Source organism: Lonchura striata, chromosome 21 (genome assembly GCF_050655825.1).
Source record: "Lonchura striata isolate lonStrDom1 chromosome 21, ASM5065582v1, whole genome shotgun sequence".
NCBI classification, from domain to species: domain Eukaryota; kingdom Metazoa; phylum Chordata; class Aves; order Passeriformes; family Estrildidae; genus Lonchura; species Lonchura striata.
This window is the reverse complement of record NC_140723.1, coordinates 1,811,245-1,835,668: the sequence shown is the minus strand read 5'-3', so window position 1 is coordinate 1,835,668 and position 24,424 is coordinate 1,811,245. Positions and strand designations below refer to the sequence as shown.

The 24,424-nt window shown below is 46.9% G+C and overlaps 1 protein-coding gene across 7 annotated transcripts in view; it reads left to right on the top strand.

Annotated features, from left to right (window-relative positions):
* Positions 1 to 24,424, top strand: part of CASZ1 (castor zinc finger 1) — a 191,841-nt gene that overhangs the window by 14,419 nt on the left and 152,998 nt on the right. For 2 of the 7 annotated variants that reach the window (XM_085558392.1, XM_085558386.1), the window contains exon 1: positions 21,767 to 21,907. The exons of 4 other annotated variants lie outside the window; for them this stretch is intronic. The gene's annotated coding sequence lies outside the window, so the exon portion shown is untranslated. Of the gene's footprint in view, positions 1 to 21,763; positions 21,908 to 24,424 lie in introns of those variants that run through there. One more of the 7 variants, XM_085558391.1, reaches the window with a different exon arrangement.

Genomic DNA, 24,424 nt, shown 5'->3' with positions numbered 1-24,424 from the left:
GTAAAATCCAAAAAAGTATGCCTGGATGAAGTACTAAAGAAGGCATCTGAGCCTTCCCTTACCATAAGTAAAGGCTGTAACTTTTTACTGTGACCTTCACAGCCTTTATTGTTCTCAGGGAAGAGCCCAATCTCTGTGGTGTGACAGTCTTTCCTCCTAAGATTTCTTAGGTGAGGATATTTGTACCAGGATTTTATTTAATTTCTTTGCACCTCTTCGTGCCGTGTGAATCTTGTGCTGTCCCTTGTGTTTTGGGGCTGGCAGAGCTTGCAGTGGTGCTGCTGGTATTTCTGTTGCATTTAGTGAAGCAGTGGCTTGGCTTACTGCACCCCAGCAGCAGCCAGCGCTTTAGTGACTCAGCCCCTGGAATTATGCTTACCCAACAATACCTTTTGTCCTTTGCCCAAAACTTCTAGCCAAGAAAAAGGGAAAAAGGAGGAGGGAGAAAAGAAAGAAAAGATAAAATTCTGCATTTAGTTGTACTTTCATCACAGGTGGTGCCAGTTGGTTTTTGCTTTATTTGTACAGGGTGGGGAAAAGAGAAAAAGAAAACAAGGTGGAACTCAGACAAGGCCCAGGAAATGTTTGAACCTGACAACAAACTTCCTTTGTTCAGGGGAGCAGGGGAAAGAGAACAGAAAAAAGGGACAGGAGACCAGTTGAAACCAACCTGAGCCTGTGCTCTTGGGCAGGTTTCTTTTTCCTACTCTTTATTGTTTGGGGTCTTTTGTATTGCTTGGTGTCTTGTGATAATTTTATTTGCACAAGGGCTTTTGTGTACTGCCTTCTAGAAGGTGGACAGATGAAAGGTTTCCTGGGGACACATTTGTTATTTGGATGGGAAGGATTTGTCAGTTGTTCTGTCATTTATCTGCCATTATCTGTCATTTATTCATGCTTTGCATGATCCTTCTCCTCCAGCTATGAAGATCAAGATGGCTAGAGGGAAAGCATGAAGGACCATGCTTCTCAGGAGGAGAGACAGATGAGCAATTTAGGGGCTAGGCAGACAAATCCTGATTAAAATGCAGAAACCAGAGGGTTTTGTTGAGGAGAAAACGAAGAGAACCATGAGGGCAGCTGTTAGGGACACTGCCGGGGGGACTCCTGAGTACCACCAAGTGCTGCGTCCAGACCACCCTTTTTTTCATGTTGGCACAAAATCTCTTAATGAATCATCTTGCAGTGTTATTCTTCAAAAAGGAGAATTGGGAGTTGTGAGAGAGCTGCCCAAGGAGCACTGGAAATTAGAGTAATCTGCTGCTGTGTGGGACAGAATGGACTCTGGTGGGGTTAGGTTTCAGCAGGGCCATCACAGCCAGATCACTGGTGGTGCAGGATGGAGTGATCAGGGCCATGCAGCACTCTTGGAGCTTGGTTGGAACACTGGAGGTGTTTTTCCATCCAAACAGGTGATGGCAGCTCTCTCTGTCAGGCAGTCCACATGTGTTACAGCTGGCCTGGGCAGGGGTTACACTCAGGGGATCTGTTTCTCTGAGGAGATCTGGTACCTGGTACCTTCCCAAATTGCTTCCCAAATACTTCTCAGCTGTTGGCTGTGCGGTGTTGTAGTGGTCAGGTAATGCTGGAATGGCTGGGTAGTGAGGAGACTGGGATGAAAGGCTGCTCAGTCCTTCTTGCTGAGCGTAGAAATATGTTACACGATGCTCAGTTAGTCTCTGCTATCTCATTTGGGTATCACAAAACACTGTGTCAAAATGAGTGAGCAGTTGTGGGTATCACCTGTATTGCAGATGCTGGCCATGCTCTCCAGAGCAAGATTAAATATTTTCATGTGGCTTAAAGTGGGGAGGTGTCCAACTTCCAGCACACAGAAAAGGAAGAAAGAGGAGGCAAGAATGAAAGTCTACCTCTGGAGCTGGGCTGATGTGGGACTTTCCTACGGTGTCCTGTGGAAGTCTTTCCATTCTTTTGACAGTGGCAAAATCACTGCCATGCCTACTATGTTAAAGCATCAAGAGATGCTGTCAATTAAAAACTTGCCCTGATGTTGGGGACGTGGATTCTCTGAATTGCATTAGTAGGAATATGGTCCTTTCTTTCCAGTGCAGGTTCCCTCTGAGTTTCACCAGGCAGCCCTGGAGCTGCTCTTTTCCTGACATCACTTCTAAGCCTGTGCTGCAGGACACAATCCCACTTAACTCGAGAGCAGGGTCTGAATTCAGTGAGCCCTAGGTGAAAGCTGGAATACTTCCACTACAAAATAGCTATTCCAGTTTTACACCAGGAGCAGCTGCATTCTGACTTTGGTCCTCAGTCTTTGCCTTAGTTATCTCTACTGTGGAGATAATAAAACTTGCCTACAACACGGCTTGTAGCTGAGAATTAAGGAACAGTTTCCAGAGCTGGATTGAAGGCAGCTGTAGAACTCAGGCTGTATTTTTGGTGCTAGTATATTTGTCTGGAGTTCAGAAATTAGGGCCCGAGTGAGGCTAAGAAAGGCAGGTGAACACCCTTGCTGTACCTTCTCTTCAGAGATGTTCCAGGGAAACCTGCCCAGGGGTCTCAAGGGAGGAGGCTGCTACTGGGGTGCTGGCAGCAGGAGTGGCAGTGGCGAGTGAGCAGCTTTTCTGCCGTCCATTCCAAGCACAAGAAGGACTGTGGGGAATGATTTCAAAGCCACCACTATGGAGATTAAGGGGATGAGAATGTAAATCTCAAGTAAAAAGGTAATTGAATGTAATAGCAAACACTGCTCGGTCTATGTTAATTTTAGCTCTTCCCCTGGATACAAGGCGCTGTATTAGTGTTTTATTACCATTTTGTTTGCACTAATAAAATAGTAAAATTTATTTCAAGGAAGTTGAAGGATGGTTTTACAATGCAAATTTGAAGAAATTGGACTTTTCATTTACACCACTGCTATTTTAAACCCTGAAGGGTGTAAATTAGCCTTCTGTGCCTGGGTGAAATCCACTGCTTCCACAAGCAGGGGGAGGATTTAGTGTGGGGGAGAAGAGAACAAAACCAAATCATCTGAATATTTCAGAGAGACGGAGATATCTGATGAGGAGAGGGAGAAAAAATCTGACTGCCTGTGTCCATTGAGTGGAAGGCTGGAGCAGAGTGGGAAGAGCTGGTTTGTGCTGGTGAGCAGCTTCAGCTGCCATGAGCATCAGGCAAGGGCAGAAGAGGGCATGGAGGTTCCAGTGGGCATGGTGTGCCCTGCCTGTGCTGGCCGTGTGGTTCCTCTGGTGAAGGAGGTGCAGCAGCTGGGGCTCATCTGATCACCAGGTACTGGCAAGGACAGATGGTTCCTAGAGTGTGAAAGCCTAGGGCAGGTTTTGCCTTCTGGCTCAGGGGACCCACACTTCCCAGGTTGCCTGTGCCTCTCTCTGGCTTGGCTGTCTCCATCTCCCTGTCCCATCTGGCTCTGCTTTCCCCTGAGTCCCTCCTGCAAGGGAAGGTCCTCCAGCCCAAGAGGCTGCTTCAGTGACCTCCTCCTTCACCTACAACTCCTCTGTGCCATGAAATAGAAAGGGATGGGCTGATTATCTGGTCCCTTTCACCTTTGTAAAGTTGTTTATAACAGTGCTGTTCTCATCACACTTTTGCCAGCTCTTGGCCTTGACATAAATGGATGCTGTAAAGGCTGAGCCACACAGAAGCAGGTCCAAAGAGCCTTGCTGGGTTCCAAAGGTCCTGCACTGAGCTGACCATATATCTCCTGGAGGGGGGTGTCTCAGGGTGTAGAAGCATCCAAACATAGTAGCTTTCTTAGACTTATACTGAGTTTCTGCAACAGGTCTGAAAATCTCCTGGGGTAACTTTGAGGCCTTTATTCTCTTTGTGCAGAGGAAGATGTGGAACAGGAGGTGTAACATCCCTTTTTTTCAAATCCCAGAGGTTCCATTCCCATGCTGGAGAAGGCTTTGAGTTATTGCCTTATAGTCATGTTCACCTTGCATATACCTCAGTCTTCACACAATACCAGCGTTGAAGGGAGCCACGCTGAGGTTCTCCTGTATGGGAGAATTAAGATATTTTTTTTCTTCATCTTGAGTGAAATTGTACATTTGTTCATTGTCCTGAGATGGTTGTTCGAAGCAAGTCTGTGTGTTGTATTATGTACCCCTCCAGCCCTCATCAGGCTTTTGACAGTGACAGGGGAACTGATTTGGGAATGAAGCCCTCAGAACCCTTTTCCCTCTGCTGTCCAGGAGCTGATGAGCACTCACACGATGCTTGTTCCTAGACAGTTTCTCTCTGGCAGTTTAGTGATTTTGCAGCTAGCCCAGTCCCACTGCTGTGGGCTGCTGCTTCTGTGGCATGAATTGCTCAGGTACCCCTTTGGTTTCTCTGCCTAGTCTGGCTGTTGCCCTGCATTCTTGGCCAAGTGGTACTGAGTGAACTAGAGAAGAAAAACCTGCTCCAGTGATCTGATTGTGCAGAGGTAGATCTCCCACAGCCCTCCTTTGGACTGTGAATATATCATCTGTTAATTTTATCCTCAGGAGGCCTTTCAGGAGAGAAGCCACTGTTTACCCCATGCAAAGGCTGGATAGGGCTTTGACTTGTTACTATTTATGGTCTGGATAGCAGCAAATTTACTGGGAAAGTTGAGGCCAGGCTCCAGGTCCTTAGTCCGTTTGGCTGTGCCCCTTCTTGTAGTGTCTGGGCATTAAGGAAAGCTTTCAAAAGCTTAACCCTCTTGCAGGTTCAGCTTCCAGCACAGTCACCAGCCATGAGTGGTATCAGGCAGCCCTCTTAAAACTCCCTGCTTCTTTGGTGGGTGTAGCAGAGGCTGAGCCAAGACTGAGGGCGTTACCAAAGAAAGCAAAGACTTATTTTTGGCATTGAAATGGTTTCCTATTCCAGGCGAGTCTGGGGAGCAGCTTGGTTGTGTACCCAAGGATTTAAACAGTGCATTAAGCAGAGGGGTTACACTCCGGGTGGATTTCAATCAAAAACTATAATTACATCAAATAGCAAACGGAAATGGAAAAAGGGGATTACTGACTCGACCCTGAGTGCTGTTGGCTGCTGAACCTGCTCCATTATTTACACCCCCTCTATTGCCTGAGGTGGGGTGTGTATGTGTGTAGGCAGTAAGGCCCTCCTCCTTTTTCCATTTCCTTCATGCATCTGATGAAGTCAGAGTCCCTGTGCTGGTATCAGTGCTTGGAGGAAGATTGGAATTTGCATGGCTTGGATTTGGGACTTTGCAGGGCAGGTTTGATCTCCCTGGGCAACTCTTCCTGGCTCCAGGCAGGAAGAACTGCTCAGCTCAGGCAGTCGTGGGAACCCCCAGGCCTACGAGCTTTCTCTCTTTTTCTGTTTTGCTATCAGACCAGTGTTTTGGACTCTTAACTGCTCATCCTTAAGAAAACTGAAAAGATCCACGCTGCAAACAGGAAGTTCTTTCTAACATAGAGAGCTATGTTTAAAGCTGCCCTTGAGGTAGTAGAATCATTCTGTGCCTGTCTTGTTTGGTGTGACCAAGCCAGTACTACCTAGCTGGGGAATTTACCACACACCTGCACTCCCAGTTCAGGCTCCCAGCTTTGCTCTCTGGTTCAAGCTGCTTCCTGCAGTACTTCAGAATACTTTGTGGATTCCAGTTTGTCACTTCTGCTTCTGGCACCGCTGTACCTGTCACCTGCCCTCTGGTCTTCATCGGCCTCGTTTCATTTGTCCTGTTCTCCCAGTTCCTCCTTGTATCTCCTTTCCTTCTTGTCATCGACAGATGTGTCCCTGCACATCTATTGGGCACCTGAGTTTGGGAGGATGTGTAGTGAGTGTGCTGAGATGGCTGGAACTGTGTACCAGACAAGAAGGATAAGGAATGCAATCCCCCACTGCCTTCCCAAGTCTTCAAGTGTTTTTCCAGATGTCTAATCCCAGGTTTCATAGCCCAGCCCAGCTCCTGCTTGATGGGATCTCTTCTTCTCTGCTCATTTTAAATGGGTGAGATTTTGTGCTGAAATGAAGTCTCCATTTACGCTACAGAAGACCCTTGCTTGGTGGTGTGCTGCTACAGCATCTGCTACATCTTTGCCAGATGTGTTGCCCCTTTTTCATCTGTGGCACATTCAGAGCTGGAGGATGTAATGTGGTATGTAGAAGAGAAACCCCAGTGCATTCATGGTTGGTTTACACATGGTTTGAGAAGTACTGGAAAAGGACAGTACTCTTTCCCTGCTCTGGATAGTGGCAAATCCATACAGAGTGAGACTTTACCAGTGCTGGCTGCACTTTCGTGGCACTGACTTCACCTTATTGTGAACACTTGGGGAGGAAAGGTGCCTTGTAAATATAAGAAAATATTCTCTTCTTATAGACAGATATTTGATTTTGTAATACAATACAGTGACCTAAAAAACCCCCAAACCCTATCCAAATGTAGATTTCACTGAAAATAATGTAAATACAGTAAGGAAACTGTTCAAAACTGAAATCTCTTTTGGCAATTAAGTGAAAGAGTAATGTTACTGATTAGACCAAACTGTTATTTGTAATATGAACAGGTAAAAAAATTCTTCAGAAGAAAAGTATGATCTAAGACACTCTTCCAGTTCATTTTTTTCTTCAGCATTTTGCTGACTTTAAATTTATTTTGCGCTTTCTCTGCAGTATTTAGAGTCCTGATATAGTGGCCTAGGGGAATAATTCAAGAAAACCAAACCCTTGAACAAACTGATTATCTCACTGTTCAGAAGAGTTACAGTAGGAAAAATACATGGTGACAGGTAAATTCTTACGTGAAGCATTCTAAAATTAATCCTGATTTTAGATTTGTTTTGTTATACACTCTAGAAGATAGAAAAATCGTAACAGGAAAAATGTTGTAAGAGACACAGGAAAACTGGACTTGTGTTACTTTGTGCAAGCTTGGATTTACTCCTCACTGTGCAAAGTCCTGTTTTGGCAGCCGTGAATGAGCTGGAGCCAGTGGAGCTCCCTAGTTCAGGCCCTTAATGGCTTTTATGATCCAACTGTGACACTTGTGCTGCTTCCTTTTTGCCTTTCCTAACTATATTTTGGAAATGACAGCCCATTTCTGTTCCCTTGTCTTTGTGTAAACCCCTGTTGCCTTTCATCAGATAATATGACCCGAGCAGATGCTAAATAAAAGATTTCTTTTAAAGGGATGTCATTTGCAGGTGTGGAAATACAAGAGCAGAGGGAGAGTGTCGGAACCCCGGCCTGGTTCAGGGGCTCTGTGTGGTGGAAAAGTCTCTCCTCCAACCCGAGCTTCCAAAGAAAACTCAGCAGTCTCTGTTGTTTGGTCTCAAGGCAGTTTATTGCGAGTTATCTAAAAGATTTTCTTCTCAGGCTGCTGTGGTTTGCTCACAGCTCAGGCAGAGGCACACACACACCCTGACATCCTCTCTGACTGTGTCTTCTTCTTCTCCCTCCCCACCCAGGGCTGCTGCTCTCTTTTATATGATATATTACGTGTTACATGTTTACAGTTTTTCCCAATGCCTATTACCTATATTAAATGCTGCTTTTCTATGTTTTATATGGTACATTATGTTTACATGTTTACAGTTTTTCCCCTATGCCTACTACCTATATTAAATGGTGCTTTTCTACTCTAAACCAATCTGTGAGTGCCAACATCACCAAGAACATGGAGGTAAGGAAGAAGATAGAGGACGAACAGGACTGGCCTACATTCCTCCATCTTAAAACTTCTGACCCCCATATACAAAGTAAAAACCCCCCTGTACAGGTGCTAAAACCCCCCTGTACAGCACTAAAAAAATCTCCCTCTACTTTGTAACTACTTCTACTATAATATCTAAACTTTTGTGACTGCTTGTTCCACCTTCAAAGTTGGTAACTCATTCCATGGCTCAAACTCAAAATCACAGCTGTTTGCAGCTGCCTGCCAGGTCTAAAATGCTTCTGACCTGGGTCTGGAACCTCCAAAAATGTCTGAGAGACATTTTGAGTTCCAACAGGTGAGGTTGAAAGAGAGGAGCAGCACGCTGGGATTCAGGCACCCACGGTGGAAGGGTGTTTAACACTTGGAGCTGGAGCTGAACGTTCCCAAGCTGCAGGTAGCGAGGCCTTTGGGGACTCAGGTCTGTATGTTTGATACAGCAGATGTGTGTGAATATTTCAGGTTGCTGAGCCATCCTGTGCCTCTCCTGCTGCCCGAGCTCTCCTGAGCTCTCCTGTTAGGCACCAGCCGTGCTGCTGCTTGAGGGGCTGGTGTTGTACCCCCCGAGAGCAGAACCCCTGGAGCAGGCATCTCACCTCGGGCAAGTTTTATCAGCTAGTTTTATCAGCAGTCCATCCTTTTCACAGAGATGGAAGAGAGGGGAGACATTCCATCTGCTGGGGTAAAGAGGTGGAATTCATTAGGAAAAAATTGTTTACGGCACGGCTTTAGCCAGAGGATCTTCCATTTTAGTGTCCTGCCTTTTTATGATAGATTGTGTGAAAGACAAAGCAAGCACTAGGGGCTGCTTGATGTTTTTGTTTTTATGTTTTCATTAAAGTTTAATTGTGTGACTTGTGTGGTGTAACTTCTGGAAATGCCTGTTGCTGTTGGTGGCAAAATGATTTTTGATTTGTTGTGTTTGAATCAGGTGCAGGAGTGTTAAACCTCAAAGAGGTATTCAGACGTGCATGTGGAGAAAAAATATATTTATCTATACGATAGCTTTTGATTAATGAAAGAAAGGAACTGAAACTGCTGTGAGAGAAGAATCTCCTTTATTTGAAAGCTCTTCTGTTCCATCACTAGAAAGGAGAGTAAGGGTCTTTAAAATTAGTTTAACTATAATTTATATCCACCATAAGGATGCTCTTGCCTCCTGATCAGTAATGGAGTCTTAAATATAAATGGATCCTTATCTTGCAAACACTCAAATATTTTCTTTACTCACAGGAGGTGTCAAAGGAAAGAGTTCTATAAGGAAAATGGGGCATTTGCATAAGTACCCACAGCATCAAAGAACAGAGAATTTGTATTGCATAAACAACAACAACCACATTAAAATCATACTGCTTTAATAGTTTAGAAAAAATATAACAAAAACATTGAAACTGTAATAGATGTTGCTCTGTGTATCGGTATCGATTTCATAATTTGTGTTGCCTTAATCTTGGGTGGGTGAAGATTAAGAATCTCCACGTAGAGTTATGTGTGTGCAATAAGTGGGAACATTGTAAGCAGCTTTCCTTTGCGTAGAGATGATTTAGGGCAGAGTGTTTTCTCTATAAAATCTGGGGTTTAGAAAAACAAAAGGGGATCTTTATGGATAAAAATCTTGAAAGGAAAATATCCAATAAACAATGAACAGGAGGAAAAAGCACTTTAAACAAGTTTTACAGACTTGGTGTTGCAGACATGAGAGCAAAGTGACCTCCACATGCACATGTGAAACACTTTTTTCACACTGTCCAACACATAGTTCCCAAAGGAAATTTGGAGCATAAATGGTGGAGATGAAAATGTTGAAGTTTTGTTTGTGTTCTATAATCTAGAGCTTTTTATGTATGAAACATTTATACCCGTTTCATTTGAGGTGTGGTAGTTAAACTGATAGTCTGCACTGAAACTGCTTTTTTGGCTCAGTTCAAATTAATTGGTAACAACCTTATTTTTATTTGGATTTTGGAGAAAAGAGGTAGCTCTATAATAAACCATTGCAAGTTTGTATGAAGTGTCTTCCTATGCACCTTTTTAGAAATCTGTGTTTCTGAAATACTGTTAATGAAGGATGAAAAAAAGAATAGAAGGAAATTCACTCTGTAGAGCATTTGTGAATGAAGGTTAACATGCTCATAAAATGATGATAAAAAATTAGCAATGGTCACCTTCAGCTTTGGTTGCTTTGAAACAGAGCTGAGCCTCATCAAAGTAAAAAGCAGTTCATTCAGACTTGGGGAAAAGAGTCTCACCTAAAACTTTCCCAGCAAGTGGTAGGGCTAAACTGCTTTTGCCTGGAAAGAAGTAAGGCTTTCTTGCTCAGTAGTGAGAACTCATTTTCCCCAAAACTGCACCCAGAACTTACAGCTGCTTCCTGATCCAGGTAAGTACTGGTTAGTAAAAAGACATGGACTTTTTTACTCATCATCCTTGAAAAATTCCCTCTATGTTAATTTCTTCTTAGCTGCTCTATTTTTTTAACAGATTTTTTTTGCAGATTTTGTAACTGTACATACTTTGTACATTTGTTTTGTATGTAAGTAGCTTATTCTGGTCTGTAAATGCACACAGCAGAGCAGGCAGGTCTAGAGCTGGGCTCTGTGCTGCTTCACAGAGCATCTGTGTGTTAGGCTGGTACCCTCAAACTGTCTTGCTATTTCAGGAGGCAGAAAATGGTTTCTTTTCTTGCTGGTCATTCTTTCAGTGAGTCTTTATCTGAACCAGATAGTAACTGAAGTTGGTTCTTGGATTGATCCCCTGCTAAGCAGCTTCCCTGTTGTAGGCTGTCATCTTTAACAAAAAATAATAAATTAACTCCCCTCACAAAACACTAGTCATTAAGTGGAAATAGCACTTTCCCCTTAGACTGAGAAGTTTATTTAGCAAAAAAGGGGATAACCCAGTGGTTAGGGAATAGACAGAAATCTTGTAGATTTGACTAAATTGCTGTTTGAGTTTGGTCTGGTTACATTAACTCCTTGTTTTCCACCTTCACTGTGGAGCAGAGAATTCCCTGTGGCATGCAGTAAAGCTGGAATTTTGACTGGGCAGCAAATACATCTGCATATATGCAGCTTTTAGGTCAGAAATCTGAGGATGTCTCTGAGTTCCCATGCACTTGCTCATTTTTTTTTTTTTCAGTGAACCAACGCTGGCTTTTAGAACTAGCAAAAGCAATTACTTCAGTCCAGGGACCAATAGGTGGAAACATGTAATTTTAAAAAATGGGTTTGGTGGTGGGGATCTCTGGGGCTTTGTGTTAGGCTGGAATATCACTGCTGCAAGCGATGGGGTTTGTTCTGCCCTCTGAGAGCACCAGGGCTGGCTCAGGCTGGGCTCCTTGTGCCATGGGTATGACAGCAGAAAGCTCTGCTGCACATCACTTGAGCACAGGCATATGGGTGAAATGGACCTGTAATGCATAATTGTAACAAGTAACTAGAATACTGCCTATGCACTTCCAAAATTGGCTGGGTTAATAAAACGTGCTGATTGCTCCCTCAGGATATCAAGGGACTGGATGATATTAGTAAGGGTCACCAGTTCAAATCTGGGGCAAGTTAGCAGTGACTACAAGAGCCGTGTTACAGCGTGCTTTTCCGTCAGCTCGCAGGCAGGGATCTCCATCACTGCTGTGTTGGCAGCTGGATTAAAAAGGAGGATGGCTCTGCATGGTGCTGACACAGGTCTTCAGAGATGGCAGGCAGTGCTTTCCCAGTTCTGCTTGGGATTTCAGTCTCCTTTCCAGTGTAAGTTTAAAGCACGAAGCTGCTTATCTATGTTCTCTGGATTCACAGCCCTTAAGTCCCACATCTTTCAAGTCTGTCACCTAATTTATGTAGCACAAAGAGCAATTGGTTTGATTATTTTGTTCTGTTTTTTAAACAAGGGTGGTTGATTTCCAAGTTCCCATGAGAAAGGAAAGGTGGGAATGTTAGGCTGTTGCTCATGCTACTGCTGGTTGTGGGGATTCACTCTGTCCGTCTGACAGAGGGCATTTCTACCTTGAGAGGTAAATTACCATCACTATACCTGCACAGTGGTGTGCTACATAATTTTTTAAGTAATGTCTTGAGCAATTATATTGTACAAGATTCCCACCTGCACCTCTGGGTGAGCAGAGGTTTCCCTGGGATTGCAGCTTATGCCTCCAGGTTGATGCTGTGCAGGGGTCTGGAGAGGGTGTCAGTATGCTGGTGTGTGTAGGAAATTGGTGGTTCTGGCTAGGCTCTCTGCAATATCCTGCCCCTTCAAGACACATGGGAAGCTAAACAACATGACATGCTGAGAAGGAGGGCAGCTTCTGGTCAGGCACTTGTATTTTTGCTGCCTTAGCTGCTGTTATAAATTCCTCACTCTGGCCTTTCACTTCTGATATTTTTCCCTTGGCCAAATCAAAGACGGTTTTGTTACCTCCGGCTCCCTGCAGATGCGGCAGCTTCAGGCAATGAAATATGCTGCAGCCTTTAAAGGGAGGACAGGGAACCTGCTGCTGGGAATCTCAGATGGAGAAGGGTTCCCGGAACACGAGCGAGGCTTTTGCCTTCGTGCAGCCCTGGCTGCATCCATGTGCAAAACCAGCAAGCCTGCCAGTGTGTGCCGGGAGGATGGATCCAGGTGTTCTGGGGTGCTGTAGGATTTACAGTGGGGATTGAAAAACACACAGCAGCGTGTGTAGGTGGCACTGAGACATGATTGCCTCTCCTTGCCACTCCCCAGTTGGGCAAGCAAGGTCAGCATGACTCCTAAATTAATACATTCTATAATGAAATTGATAGATTTGAGATTAGTTGTAGTATTTCTGCCCAAAAGGAAGAAGGGAAGTAGCTGTGTTTGTTTGAGCTTCCCCTGGAACTAAATATGGAGGAGTACAGTCTTAGTGACGACATGGATTTTTATGGTAAACGTGAGAATGTGTTTTAGGTTCCTGCAGCGTTTCTCTTCTTGTTTTACCATCGGTGTTCAACAAAGTTGGGACTTCAGATTTTTGTTTTCAAACCATTCAAAAGCTTGAATGTATCTGTAGGACTGAGACCCAGATGATAGTGCACAGGAGGGAGAAGAGATGAGTGTTTTGCTGGAGTGATGCTGTGGAGTATGCTCCTGTGCTTCCTAATGTTCAGTGTCTGGGAATGGACAGTACTGAGCTCATTTGCAACTGTGTGACTGCTCATGAAACAGGGAGGCCAAAGGTGCTTTTTTGGTCTTTACTGTCAGTGGTGGGAGCCCTGAAGGGCTACAGTGCAGCACAGCAGGCTCTTAACTCAGGCAGTTCCTAGGGGAATCCCTCTTCTTTCCCCATGAGTGACTGTGCTCATGTCTGGGAGAAGAGGAGCATAAAGCCCCGCTTGGCTGAGAGACATGCCAGGGATTCTGGAATTACTGTGATGGGTTTAAGTAATTCTTCATATCTGGCTACATGAATATCATATCCCCATGGACCTGGTAAAGGGTCATAGGACTTGTTTGAGAGCTGAGAATATGAGGGATGGTCTGGAGGCTCCCTAGGGCCATGGGGTCAGGGCCCTTTGCAATCTGTAGGAAATTCCTTTACCCCCTCATGTACGTCTTCAACTGTGGATCCAGCAGCAGCTGTTTGAAGTTGGAGGAAAGGGTGGAAGTTTATCCTGGAGGGCCTGCCCCTGTCAGCAGCCTGGGGTGCACGGAGGAGGGAATCTGGCCGGTGAGCAGGTGAATGCACGCAGAAATGATGCTGGAAGCCAAGGCTAGTCCTGCTGATGTGGCCCTTTCTCCTGCAGCGGATCATAAAATATGGCTCAAATTTTCATTACGGCCTCTATTGATTACCTTTTGGGACAGATGAATTATAGGGAACATTAAATTAAAAAAAAAAAGGGAAATATTTGAATGAGTTTGGGAGGTCGATGCCAGAAAGGCTGACGCACCAAGCCTTGCCGACATTTTCCTGCTTTGTGGATCTGCTGGGCCCTTCCCACGGTCCCTCCTGGGGGAACCTGACCAGGGAGCTCCCCTGGTTCCTTCCAGCTGCCCTTGGGGAGCAGCGGGCTCTGCAGGGGCCATGGGCTAGGCCAGGGGACAGCTCAGAGGTGCAGAGTGGCTGGAAGTCTTGGGTGCTCTTCCAGAGTCCTGCCCCAAGCCACAAGTTCTGCCTTCTCTGGGAGGTCACCCCAAGGAACTTCCACTTAGACAGCAATTCACGAGTGTCTGTCTGGCACCTCCTTTGGGATTCTTGAACAAAAGGGGAGAATGAAGGGCTGGGGAATGGCCAGGGAATCAATGGGAAAAAGCCAGGTCATTGTATTTGGTGACACGTTTGGATCTGATGTAAATACATGTGTGGAGGCCAACAGGAATCCTAAAAGCAGTGATGGGCTTTGCAAGGTTTCCCTCCTTCCCTGCACCAAGGGAAAGGTCATTGCCTCATCTCTCCTGTGCTGAGGGGTCAGTACTCCTCTCTGCAGGGTTCATGGAGCATAGGAAGTAATTCTTGGTGGGGTTTGTGGTCAGGAACCTTTGGCTTCATGCAAGAGAAGTGTCAGGATTGAATCATCCCACTGTTAGTGTGAAGCACACTGAAGTCAAAGCAGCCAAAGAAACTTCTGGCTTCTCACCTGGATCTGGCCAGTTCTGGTTTTGAGGATGATCCTTGAACTTTGTTCCAGTGGATTTTCTATGCCTGCTCAGTTTCTCCAGGTTGTACCATATGTCACACAATGCTCTGTCCAGGAGTTGGCTTGGTAAGGCTTTGTCCTCTGCTCACTTCCCTGTGTGTGTTCCATGAGAGTGTTTGAAATCCTGTAACCTGAAATGCAGCTTTCAGCAGCTGGCAGTGGGGAATAATGGATGTTGCCCCTTTGAAAAGAACCACAGTTCAGAGCACTCTTCCATTCTCCCAGTGGTGTCTGGAGCAGACACACAGGAGCTGGGGTGGCTGTAAAATCCCTTCTTGGTGCTTTGTTCCTGGATTGTTTTCTGTCAGTCAGGCCAGCAGCCAGTGCTCCTGAGGAATTCTCTGTTTTCTTTTCTAAGACTGAGAAGAATGCAGCCAGGGTCCCTCTCCAGCCACCCACAAGACAAACATCTCCCTCCCAAATGCTCATCTGTGTCTGGACACGGGCTCCTGTGTGGCACAGTCCTCATATTCCACTGCTGCAGAGAAATGTGGGGGGACACCCCTTGTCCCCTCACCTGCCACCACCACCAGCTGCTCTCCTGCGGGTCAGATCGAGCACCTAAAGCATGATCTCTGCTTTTGGGATATTTTTTTTTTTTTGCTGCAGGGGTGCCCTTTTTCACTTGTGCAGGCAGGTTCCCAGTCGCCTGGTCAAAAAGCCATTTGGGTGAGTTCTGCCAGTGCACCGTGCTGGGCAGCACTGCCCTGCTGACCTGGAGGTCTGCTTGGAGCACCTTGTGCCTTCTTTGGTGTGTCTGTGTGACCTGTGAGATAAACCAGCAGCGCTCAGGTGTGGGCATTGGCCCTTGCTCGTGGTGCTGGGGAGCAGGAGCACCGCTCTGAGCGCCGAATGCACAGTTGCATGTTTGTGATTCACTTCCTTGCAGATCCCTGCTGATTTCACAAGACATCCACCAGGCTTTGGCTTCACCTGGGCAAATGCAAAAGGTGGTGGTTTCCATGGCTCCGCAGCCTCGCTCGGCCGGCACACCCTTTTTGTGTAAGCTGGCTCCCTGGAGTCGATTGTTTTTTGGCAAACAGCTTCATAAACTCCTCCAACAATTAAACTGGAAAGAAAAAAAAAAAATAACCAAACCAAACACAACAAAGCCCATGTATTACGGCGTGAGACTGCAGACAGGTTGAAGCAATTCCCCCGCCAGCTCTGTCCCCACCAGCTCTGTCCCCTCCAGCCCCCTGGGCCAGGCAGGGGAGCAGCCCCAGCTGCACTTGCTGGACTTCGTTTGGGAGGTGCCTGGGCTGCCCCAACTCACCGAGCTGCACTGAGCTAACAAACATGAAGGAAAAGGTCATGTTATTCACTTTTATTTTTTTTCAAAGCTGCAAACATCCCTCTCTCTGGGAGGGGAGGCTGCACAGATGCCAGCTCAGATTAATTTAAATATTTACCAATCCCTTTTTTTTTTTTTAATTGTGTGTTTGTGTTCTGTTTGTGTCCCATAAAATACCTGGTGTTTTGGGCGTACCCCGTTTGCAGGGTGCATGAGATCACACTGGAAAAATGCAGTGAAAAACATTTTCATGCCACGACACATCAAATAGGATTTTGAATTAAGATGAAGATTTTTTTTCCCTCTCTTTTTATCTCTGAAGTTTGGGTGAAAGGGTCTTCTTTTTCCGTTTCTTTTCAAAATTCTTTTATTTAACTGGGAAGAAAAAATGTTACGGAAATCCTTTAAAAGTTACTTTTGCTTTATCTCACCATGTCAAACATCAAAGGCAGCTGTTGGTGCTGGTCACATACATACATTAGTGTGTGTTTCTGTGCTGCTGGCTGGCTGGTGGTGTGTTCCAGCAGGTAGGCAGTGAGCAGGGAAGAAATGCAGAGTCTGGAAGCCAGAGCCAGCTCTGGGCTCCCGAGTGTGTGACAGCGGCTCCTTCCCTGCCTGTCATTCCTGTCTGTCAGACTTGCTTTGGGTGCTGTCTTTGCTGTTTGTGCAGCCCTGGCACAGGAGTCTCATCTTGTTCAGAGTGCTGGGTTTCTGCTCTGACACTCCCAGGTGAGTTTCCCACTGAGTTTTTCAGGGCAGTGACCCTTTGGTGGGTGTCCCAGCACCCCAGGGCACAGATGCTCGTGGATTTGTGTGCCCCAAGGGCTGAGTATGGCCCAGGATTCAGTCTGGAGGCATGTTGTCCTCTTTGGTATGGGATTTTCTATATGCTTTTTGGCCATGGAGACCCCTGGGAGGGAAGTTTTCTTTGTGGATTCAAGTAATGAAAGCACTACTGGTGTTCATGCACCTCATTTCAATTGCTTTCCATGCTCATTGGGTCATCATCTGATCCCATCTACATCTGGGAAAGTACAGAGCTGTTCTGTGGAAAAATGGAGCATCTCCAAACAGAATGGTACTGCTGGGATCAGGATCCAGCCACCTCCTCTCTTGGCCCAAAGCACGAGTCTTCTGCAAGGGCTTTTGCACCTGTAAAGGATCCCAGCTCAAGCCTCCCCACTATGAGCAGCAGGTCTGGAACCTCTGGGTCATGAGAGACTTGGGGGTGATGGGGCAGAGGCAGTGACACCCCTGCAAGCTCCTGGACCACTGGGAAGTTGGCCCACAAGCCAGATGTCAATGCTGGGACGTTGGGCACAGCTGCTTTGTTAAAAGCCCCAAGGCTGTCACTGGGGCTGGGTAGGATATTTGTATGGGGATTTCTGTGCAAGGGGGGATTGGCACTGCTGCAGTGTGAATCCTGTGTTCCTTTATTCCTGCTCTGCTGTGCAGAGTGGAGAAAAGAAGGGGAAGAATCAGAGTGGATGTGCAAGGAGGGCAACAGTTGGCTTGCCTGAGCCAATAGCCATAATTTTAAATTGGACCTGTTACTTTTGAGGAATGTAGGGCAGTGGAGGAGAGATGTGTGAATGTCAGCTCTTGCCTTGGTGTCCTAGGAAAATGTCAGAGCACAGGATGGCAAGGAGCAGTACTTACCCCACAGCTTCAACCCCACCACTGCACTCTTTGATCAGTTTTTACTTTGCTATTCCTTCTGCTTCTTGCTGTAATTGTTACAAAATCTCTGTGCTTTGGGAGGGGTCCAGGACTCCAGGGCCCAATTGCATCTGCCCTGATTCAGAAAGTGGGTCATGCTGCTTGGTCTGGGAAGAAGATACTCATCTTGCTTAGCATGATATTTATTAGGAGATAGAGGAGGGAACGCAACCACGCTGTTGCCTAGAAAATTGCTCTGGGGGGATAGCAAAGGACTTGTGAGGGCAGAGCATGTAAAGTTCTCGTGCATCCAGTGCCTGCTGCAGCCTTGCCGTGTTCCCTGTGCCTGTAGCGCCTGGGACCTGGTGGGGGTGGCAGGACAGCAGTGGAACTGGGGGTGAGGAAGGGATTTGTGGCTGCTCACTCAGCAGCTGCCAGGCAGTGATGGGCTTTTTGCATTTCTTGGAGGGTAGAGAGAGGGAAAGGCAGTATTTAGTTTCTTCATAAAGCCATAATGTTTCACAGTCAACCCAAACTCACTGGGGTTTGCTTCTGGACGAGCCACCAGCACCCTCTCCAAATACTTGGCAAAGTGTGACATAGTGCCCTGTAAAGGCAAAATCTCTCCTGCAGGAAGCAAGTAGAAAGCCCTGATGGAAAGTAATTTACTCTGTGCTGTGTCTATCTTTAATTAAGCAACAGAGAGAAGGAAACTCAGTAGACAAAGCAGATGATGATGGGTCCAGCATTGTTGCAGCAGGGTCTCTCAGCAGGGACAGCCTGACTTGGGGCAGGGAGGGTGGAGGGGTAGAGGGGAGGTAGGAAAGCACAGCTGATCCTGCCAGGCTGGCTGGGCCTGTGCTGCTGCTTGCTGTGAAATCACCCTCAGGATTATCCAAAGGAAGAACTGGCAACTCGAGTAACTTGGAGGGCCGGATCCTCAACTCATTTAAATTGGCATGACTTCACTAAAGCCACCGAAACTGCGTTGATTTTACACCAGGTGAGCAGCTGGTGCAGAATCTGCTGAAAGAATAAGACAAAGAGGGCACAAAACAGAGGTTAGGTAGAGCCCACTTACAAGCCTGGGGACTCTTGGGCTGTGCTGAGTGGAGGGTGGGTCAGCACAGCATTTCCAAATGTCTTGGACAGCTTGGAAGGACTTTGAATTCTTGTGGCCATGCCAAAACACTGCTCCCTCAGGGGGGGAGGCAGACCCTCCTCTTTGCTGTACTTTGGAGCACGTGTTGGCAGGAACTGGTGAGAGTGTCAATGAGAGTGTCACCCTGCTCACTGACACTTGGTCACCTGGCCTGTCACGGACCCTCGGCGCATCCTCATGGCTGCTCTAAACCTGGCACATCTTTTCCTTTACATCCAAAATCACTTGTATCCCTTGCAGCGTGTAATGCCACTGACAAAGGCTGACCAGCAGCTGTGGCTCAGCCTCACATCACTGCCACCACAAGTTCTAATTTTGCCAAGCCTGTGAGACGATGGAAGGAAAGTTCTCGCTGTAGCAAAGGACAGGAGGCAGTGTCCATGTCCCAAATCCTGCTCCATTGGGCAATGTTTGGTACACGCGTGCAGAAATTGTTGGTTCCTGGTGTGGTAGGGCAGTTGGAAGCACCTTGTTCTTAGGTGGGGTGTTACGGGATGTACACAAGCAGGTATGCTGTCACATGTTTTTTAGAGGTTGTTTGCTGAAACACCAGGCTCTTGGGACCTGTTGGGATGCCCAGAATTCCCTCCATGCACTCACGTCCGGGGTGGATCTGGATAGAGTTTTAGCAACTCCCATTGAAGCAGCGCAGGGCCGGAAGTGAAGAAGGGATAAAATATCCAGCTGAAACTCCTGTAGGATGTAATTACCTGAGCTGGAAGCTGGCCAGGACAGCAGGCACTGTGCATCATCTGCTGGTGCTATCAGAAGCACCCAGCACTGCAGGAAAGGGGGTCAGGAGCAAGGAGTGATGCTCCTGTGAGGACAGGACTGCTCCTGGAGGCTGCCTCTGTGGGCATTCAGCAAAACCATTTGTGGAGTCACTTGGTGTTTGTTACCATTTCTGTTCTGTGCAGGTGCCATGGTGCCTGTAAAATGCTCTTGGGAAGCTACAGCCCACAGATGGCTAGCCTTATCCTGACACCCATTCAAATGCTTCTACTTTTCCATTTAAAAGAGGAAAGAACCTTGAATAAAAAAATCAAAAAACAAAACAAAAAAAAACCCCCACCCCAGCAACAAAACAAACAAACAAAACAAACAAAAAAAATTAAAAACCAACAAAAACTGCCACCACAACAAAAAAAAACCCAAAAAAACCCCAAAAAAAACTGTCCAGAAAAAAAAAAACTCACAAAAAAAAAAGGAAATTGACTTCCCAAAAATTACACTAAGCTAACACTGGAGGCCTGGCACAAATCCATGGCAGCCAGGAAACTCAAAATTAACCAGTGCACTCCCATGGCTGCTAGGAAGGGCTGTATTCCAGCAGGACAGTCTGAAGCTTTCACACTTGGGGATGAAAGTCCTTCATGTGTCTCTGAAGTGCAGCAGAAGGTGTTTTCATGCACCTCCATGCATGCCAAACATCCCCCCTGTCTCCAGCCCAGCATTAGATGCAGGGGCAGCTTTATTCTTTGGGGAGAAGGTTAGCAGCAGGCTCCTGCTGCTCGGATGTGCCAGGTGACAGCAGTCCCTGCCTAGGGCTCCTTCCCCTGGACTTTTCCCCGTGGGCTCCGTGTTGGTGGAGCAGGGATGGAGAAATGCAGCCGGGACCTGCAGGCTGCTGCTGAGGGCATTTACAGCCGAGCCCAGGTTACAAGTGAGGACAAGGTTGACTCTTCATTCTCCCTTGCACATGAGGCAGCAATCCATAAATCAGCGTGACTGACGGCCTGAGCTCGGCTGAGGCAGGAGGACGGGAGGAGAAGCGGGTCAGGGCAGGGGCAGCTCTGGGGCTGGGTGAGCTGCTGGCCCCGAGCCTCTCAGGAAGAGCCTCCCAGCAGAACCTGCAGCTGGAGTGGCAGCTCAGAGGCAGCCAGAGTGGCAGAGTGGCATGGAAGGAGCCTGGTGGAAAACCTGCTGCGGGCTGCTGGGCCTGGGCTGATGCTCAGCGCGGGATGGCTGCGGCTGCTCTTTTCACTCATCAGTGGAAAAGCGTGGAAGGAGCTCCTGGAGCTGCAGCTGTGGGGGCTGGCACCGAGGGTGTGCCAAAGGGCCAGGCAAGCCTCTGTGTGCCCGGCTCTCCTGGCTTGCCACCCTGCCTTTGCCATGGCTTTTCACAGCTTTGGGGTACTGCAGACAGCAGACCTCATGACAGAGCATTGATAGCATCTCATTGCAGGGGCTGGGGGAGGTCAGGATGTGTTAAGGCTGAAAATATTTACAGGTTTTGAAGTTGAAACACAAACAGGAAAAGCCCTTTAAAAAGTGAGTGTAGTGGATATTCAAAACAGGAATTGCCATGGAAACGCCACAATATTTGCCTAAATTGACACAAAGGTTGCTGGTTTCAGGGTTCTGACTTCTTTGGCTCCATTTTCTTTGGCCAGACACCTATCACAAGTTGATCTCAACAGCCCTCTTTTGTTTTGCTTCTTTTATTATTGTCCAATGGAAATTTAAAAAAAAAAACCCAACAACAGAACCTTCCAGTCTACAAATCCCACCTCATAGAAGAGCCTGAAGCTTCTGAGCTTCTGACAAAGGTTGGAGCTAAGACATTTTATAATTTTGGAAGTGAGGTAAAAGTTATTTTATTTTTATCTGTGCATTTGTTCATTTCCTTCAATGCAAGAGTAGAAGGGAATTGTCTTAAATGTCTAGGGAGAGCAGGGAGAAGGGTCAAACCTGTTGCAAAGGTAGCAATATACAGCCAAGGAGCACAGGATTTTTGCAGTCCAGCTCTTAAACCAAAATTTGAGAGATTTAGCTGTAGTTCCCAGTTCTGCCTCAGATTTGCCAAGAGAGCTTTGACAAGTCCCTTAATTACTGTGGGCCTCACTAAACTGCAAATAATAATTCTCCTTTGTCTCATCTGGTTGTATGTGTAACATTTCTGGGCATGAGATTTGATGTGGGGGTGGACAAGGAGTTCTGTGCTTCTGGATTCCCCCCAGAGGAGGGATGGCAGCACAGGCTCACGTGGGCAGGAACACTCAGCTGCCTACAGGTAGAAGCTGTTGGCTATAAGTTGCTTACTATAGGCTGCTTCTGCCACTGACTGACCTGGATTTATTTTCTGGGGAAAGTTGGAGTGCACAGCCCACCAAGTAGTCACCTGGGTGGTTTGTAGCTTGGCTTTAGAGTTTGAGTAGCACACGTGGCACGCAAGGAGATGGGATGCAGTGTGTTCGGGAGGCATGAAGTGCCTTGCCCTGCTGGCCTGTTGTGTGTGACCAAGGGCTCAGGTCTGTGGGTGGCTGCAGCATTCGAGGCTGGCGTCACTGCTTGTGCTCGTGATTCACCTGAGCTGTGGTACTGCTCAGTAAGGAATATTCATTTCCTTTTGAAACTCTCCTCAGGGAAAAGAGACTTCACCAAGTGAAGGGAGGCCATCTAATTCACACTGTCTTCACCTGAGACCACCTCCGAAACAAAGAACCTGACTTCTGTCCTGGCTTTGTACACTGGAATGGACCTTGAAGCCTGTGACTTCTCAATGCAAGGTAGTAGCTTTTTTTCTGTGCTCCAACTGAAGTAGGACTGGAGGGAGTGATTCTGGCTCTCCAGAGCTTTCATTCCAGTAACTGGGAAATCGCTAGCCTATGAAGTCTGAGAGAGCAGTGGGAAGGCAGTGGCTCAGGTGGTAAATGCATGGTGGGCTGTTGTTTTGGCTTGGGCTGGCTCACAAGCAGGGCTGGGTTTACCCCTGCCATCACTGCCCACCTCTGTACAGCCACCCAGCTGACACAGCAGGGTGCTGCTTTGAGCAGCTCTTTCTCTTCACCTCCTTCTTCCCAATGAGCTGCTGTGCAGTATGAACACTTGGCTAAGTAATCCACCCAGGAGTCCCCTGGGTTAGTATTGTGTGGGACAGTTTCTGACTGACTTGTTTCACAAAAGGAGTTTGAGGATGTCTGTGGTTACGGTGGGTAACTCAGAGCTGTGAGGGGGTGGGACTCTGTTTCTAAAAGCTCTTTTACTTTCTTCTCCGCTTGGCTGCCATCACAGCTTCTCTGCAAGACAGGTATGACACAACAGTAGGATACCAGATTTCTTCTCAATGGGTTGGAGATTTGGGAGGTACCTGTGGCACTGCCATACTGCTGCAGGTGGAAGGGGCTGAGGATCCTCGCTGTGTCTGGCCTTTGCATGACTTTATATGTGCTCTGTAGGGCAGAGAGGCATTGTCAGGGGCTATCTCCATGCCTTGCTGACATCATTAAATGCTGGTGATGCCTGAATAAATGAAGATCAGCAACTGAAGTGCCTGAGGGGATTCTGTATCATCATCTTCCTCTATTTTTTGTGTCATAAATGATACCTGGGCAAAGCAGGGTGTCCAAAGCTGTTGTGAATTGCAGGTGCAGCTGAGACCTGGACTGGAAGGGTGTGGGTAGAGGGACTGTCTTGGCTGAAAAGAGGGGAGATGAGAATAGTCTCAGGACTCAGATGTCAGCCTGGGGCTCCAGCAATCCCTCTCCATTGCTGGCTGTGTGGGGCACAGAGGAATTTATTCATGTTCTGAGTGCCCTAGCCCTACCTGAAAGAACAGCAGCCATGATACTCTAAGGCTCAGTAGGTCTTAGCTCTTGCCATGTGTTCAGAGCTACAGACCTGAGTGCTTTCAGTGAGTCTGCCAGTAAAGAGTGTGCTTCAGGATGGGATATGGGTGAGCTGTGCCTTCCCACACCTTCCTCGTGCTGAAACACCTCCAGGGTCTGGCATGCTTTATTTGGAAAGCCTGGTTTTGAACTATTAATGTAGCAAACTCTGGCCTTTATCCCTGTGTGAGCTGCTCTGGTGCTTGTGTCCCCTTTTAGAGCAGTGCCATCCCAGGCCTCCAGAGGCAAGAAAGCTTCCCAAATAGGAGCTCTGCCTGAGGGAATAAGGTAAAGGAACATGAAGAGCCTTGAGGTTTTACCAAATAAAACACAAATTCCCAGGTTTGACTGCAGCAGGTGAATTTTCCACCAAACACCCTTGTGTGCCTCTCCAGAGAGGCCCAACATCCAGGGGGAAAACACAGTGCTGAGGATGCTGCCTCATAGGTTCTAGGTGATTTTTTCATCACCAAGGAGCTTTTCCTGTGACCCCTGTCACGGGTTTCTGCTTGTGTAGCTCCTGATACTGAAAACCCTGTTTTTTTCCATCTGATCTGGACCTGGGATGAGCAGAACCTCTAAGATGAGAAGGTAAGAGGAGATTTCCTGATACATCAGGAATTCTTTAAATGCTGAAGTGATCCTTGTGGTTCAGGTTCTTGCAAATCAGTTATCCTTTTCCACATTTGTCTCCTCCCAGTACCTACTGGGTGCATTGCTGAGTGTCCTTCTGGGGCTGCTTCCTGAGGGACAGTAGCTCATTAGTGACAATAGAAATATTTCCCTGGACTCCAACTGTTTTCTGAGGTCCCCCTAGTTCTACAAACATCACTGCAGTGAAGGAGATACATTTAGCCTTTCAGGCATGTGGCTTTGTGATCTCTCGTGCTTTGGACTAGAAATCCCTGTGTTCCAGCCTTCTGCCCTAGAGCAAGTTGTATGGCTTCTACTTTCAAAACAAGCTCAATTTACTTTGGGCTACAGAGGCTGTTTGCACGTTCTCCAGAGCCCATCCCTAGGCTGTGATTGCTTTTTCACTGTTTATAAGCACAAGCTGACTGTTTAGTCCTAGAGCTATAAGGGTTGGAGGGAGTTTTCTTGTTCAGTTAATGAAGGTAGGCTTTTATGCGGGGGGGAAAGGCTAAAAAAATTGTAGGATAGGGAATAGAAATATCTGCTCTGTGTTTGAATTTGCAAAATATTCCCCCCATTTAAACCCTAAAGTAAAGCTAAATTTGTGGGTTAGCTTGGACTGATGGAGTTATTTTTGCTAGGATCCTTGGGATTACTGCATGGGCACGGCTGCAAAGGCAATGAGATGGGAACACTGCCTTCCACAGAAGTGCAGCTGGGCCAGCCCAACCAGCCCTGACGGCTCAGATCCTGAGCTGGGCTGGGGAATATGAAACAGCCTTGCAA